The sequence below is a fragment of the Manduca sexta genome, chromosome 9 (genome assembly GCF_014839805.1).
Source record: "Manduca sexta isolate Smith_Timp_Sample1 chromosome 9, JHU_Msex_v1.0, whole genome shotgun sequence".
Lineage (NCBI taxonomy): Eukaryota > Metazoa > Arthropoda > Insecta > Lepidoptera > Sphingidae > Manduca > Manduca sexta.
In genome coordinates, this window is record NC_051123.1 from 12,472,126 (window position 1) to 12,476,018 (window position 3,893).

Below are 3,893 nucleotides of genomic sequence, written 5' to 3' on the forward strand. Positions count from 1 at the left end.
TCTTCTTTTGAAGATTATATCAGAAGATAGATAAACAAAGAGATTATAGGTGTGTGGCGATAATGGACATTCACTGCCAATATTTTAATATAAGGAGTGTGTTACTGACCTGAGCAATCATTAGAAACGTCTAGTTTACAATTCTGGTTAGCGGTTAAGAACATACCTACACGAACACTTACTTCACCAGTAGGTTATCAAGTTTCCGTAGTGTAGCGGTTATCACGTGTGCTTCACACGCACAAGGTCCCCGGTTCGATCCCGGGCGGAAACAGATTTTTATGTTTTTGATAGATCCATGGTTTAAAATATAATTTTATGTAGATGTTTAGATTATTTCGCTGTCCTAAACTACTTAAAATAACCTTTGATATTGCACCATCTTACCAGACGAGCAGCCCGTTGGCCTATCGGGAAACCTTACATACCTATATAAGCGCTCATCACTCTAAGATATCTGTCATTGAATCCAATACTAGCAAATTACACTTGCTACAACAACTCTCTTATATGCAGACTATGCTGGTGGTAGGATATGATTCATATCCGCCCGGATAGCGACCACCGTGCACAAAGTAAAACCCGCCATAGTGGCTATATAAGTGTGTCGCGGGATCAGCCTGTTTATATCCGGTTCCAACAGGCCGGCATAATTGTGTCGATTGCCGAGGGGTAATCATCTCTCGTCATTCGTCATTTTATTGGATCCCACTCCACTTATCCAGGTGCAGTGGAATCACGTGCCCTATAAAAAAAAAGTTCTAGATTAAGTACTCGCGCAAGTAACTAACCCCTTCCAATACATACAGGTATTGAACAGACATCCCCACCTGTTGGCTGCATATTGTCAACACTTGTACTCATGACGTCACACTCAAGAGAATTCATGAAACTATTACTTAATTTAGTTTAGTTGTCATAATACTAGGAATGATTAAAACTAATTTAAGCAAATGGTGTAGATTTGTACATTACGAAGATGCTGGTTAGACTGCCTGGCAACAATGTAATGATAGTTTCATTTTGCGTATTGTAATGAGCGAGGTATCAGAAGGCTTTTATACCTTTGCTGCTCTTTTCTTATTTCCTACGGCCAATTACCGAAATAGCTGTAGAAGAACGTCTTAGATGGTATGGCCATATAATGGGCGAAGACCATGTGGTACAAGTTACCTTAAATCTGCCAGAAGAGAAAAGAGATAGAGGCCGCCGTCCATTTGTTGGTCGAATATAAAGAGAGACCTCAAGAAACCGCAATAACCAAATGTGACAATCCGGATAGATTAACCCGACGCAAACAAATAAGGAGACCTGACCCCTTAAATCTGCCAGAAGAGAAAAAAGGTAGAGGCCGCCCGTAGTTGACTTGGTGGTGGAATGTAAAGAGAGACTTCAAGAAACCCCAATTACCAAATATAACAACCAGGATAGATTTACCTGGCGCAAACTAGTGAGGAGACCCGACCCCAAATAATGGGAACATAGTATAAAGAAGAATGGCTGATAACGATGTACGAAGGTCCAAGATTCAAATCCCATGTACACACATCCAAATTTCTCAATTAGTGTATTATTTATCTATGATTGTTCGTTTTAACGATGTAATTAAACATCCTGAGCGAACCTATCTACATAAGAATTCTATATTAGTATTTCAAAGGTATGTGAAGACAGCCAACGCGCACCAGGCTGACGTGGAAGTCCATACAGAGTACTGGGACAGCACATGGGGAGAGGGCTGTTATTATGTATCATCATCATCAGCAGGATGTCCACTGCTGAACATGGGCCTTCTCCAAAGATTTCCAGATCACCCTATTGGAAGCGGCCTGCATCCAGCGACCTCGTGCAACTTTTATGAGATCATGTATACTAATAAATAAAGCAGAAGAGTTTGTTTGTTTGAACGTGCTAATTTCAGGAATTACTAAACAAATTTGTTTTCTTTTTTCACTAAAAGAATAACACTCCTTATTGCTATAAGGTACTTTTTATCGCGGCAAAATATTTATCCCGTAATAATTTTCTGACGCGGACGAAGCAGCAGGTAAAAGCCACCATTTCTTTTTATTCCTTTGAATGACGAGACGAGCTTGCCGTTCGCCTGATGGTAAGCGATACGACCGCCCATAAACAGTAGAAACACCATCCAACACCTTCAATTACAAAGTATTGTTTGGTATTCCACTGCGCTCGCCATCCTGAGACATGAGATGTTAAGTCTTATTATGTCCAGTAGTTACACCGGCTACAATGTCCTTCAAACCGGAACATAACATTGACTACATACCGCTGCTTGGCGGCCGAAATAGACATTGCAGTGGTACCTACCCAGGCGGATTCACATATATGAGAGACATACCACCACTTAAGAGAGTAATAAGGCCGAAAACGTATCTATGACGGTTCTGGTATCCTATGTATTTATGGAAGTAGTTCACTTAACCAACTGACCTGTTTCCTCCTTTTCCGAGTTAAGTAAAGAAAAAAATGCAATATAAAGGAACAAGCGATTGCATAAATCCATCCCAGAAACAGTATCACTGAAAAAACATAAAAAACGCTTATAAAGTAGGAATAAAGTTGGAAGCTCCTTTAAAACTTATAACACCCTTTGCGGGTAAGAACAAAAAAACAATGGAGACGAACTTATTTCGCGGAACGAAAAAAATGTTGCCACAACGAAAAAAACAAATATCCAGAACGTAACCACTAACGACATTTTATATTTTTGAATTATAAAATAAAAAAATCCCTTTTGTGGGGCGCGCAACTTTTTTTTTTTGTTTTCTAAAACGCTGCGGTCCGTTTGTATGGAAAAACGCGCGGGCCGCGAAAACTTTCTGCGGTGAGAAGGACGCTTCGGAATGTGGACCTTTTTTAAAACTGATTTGTGTCTTTTATGTTAGGTGAAAATTATTATTGTAGCGGATTTGGATCCTGGCAATAATGCATGGATGAGGTGTTGTTAGGAGAAATAGTTTTCACTGTAAAATCTGGGTCAACTCACTAATCATATTTATTTGTTCATGTTTTCTTATTCTATGATTTTTTTTATACCAACGTGGCTACGTTATCTCGCTTCACCTGATTGTAAAGGGAGTGGGATCCAATAGAATGTCGACTGACGACAGCTGATTACCCCTTGGCAGTCGACACAATTATGCCGGCTTGATGGAACCGGATATACACAGGCTGATCCCGGAACGCGACATACTTACGTGGGCCACTATGGCGGGTTTTAACACCTTGTGTACGGTGGTCGCTATCCAGGCGGATATAAAATATATCCTACCACCAGCAAACATGACATGATAGATGATGAGTTCATTGCCCTATTAGGTACAAACAATTCCATCTAAAATGATTTACCGTCTAAAACCATTATATTTAAATGTGTTGATATTGACCAGTCAAATTCACTGCCTAATCCAATTACAAATAAATCTAAATATTTCTTAATTTTTAGTACCCATAAGCCCTCAGCGAAATTTGTTATAAAATTCAAGAAGCACTAAAAATAAAAATGGAAACTAGCTCAAGACTCTCCGCGACTGAACCCTACAAGATTTCAATTGTTACGTCTTCTTGCCAAAAATATTCATTTTGTTTCGTTTTGAGATTCAGTTAAAATTATGCTGAAATTAAATCGAATTTTTAGGTAAAGGGTTTGATATTTCATATATGTGGGTATTCCGACTGTTTTGCATAATGATTTCTTATGTTTACGCGAATGTTAGACATTGAAATTAAACTAATTTTCGGATTCTATCGCGGTAATTAGTGTTTTATTTTCTCCCGACGTTTCGAAGACTTTGCAGCCTTCATGGTCACGGGGGGGACTGAGGTATTGTTCATCCGTAAAGTCAAATATACAATATCTACCTACATTT

At 39.0% G+C, this 3,893-nt stretch overlaps 1 non-coding gene across 1 annotated transcript; it reads left to right on the forward strand.

Annotated features, from left to right (window-relative positions):
- The first annotated feature begins 201 nt into the window (after nt 1-201).
- Nucleotides 202-274, forward strand: Trnav-cac. The gene has a single exon. It is a non-coding gene; the product is annotated as a tRNA-Val (tRNA).
- Nucleotides 275-3,893: the final 3,619 nt, after the last annotated feature.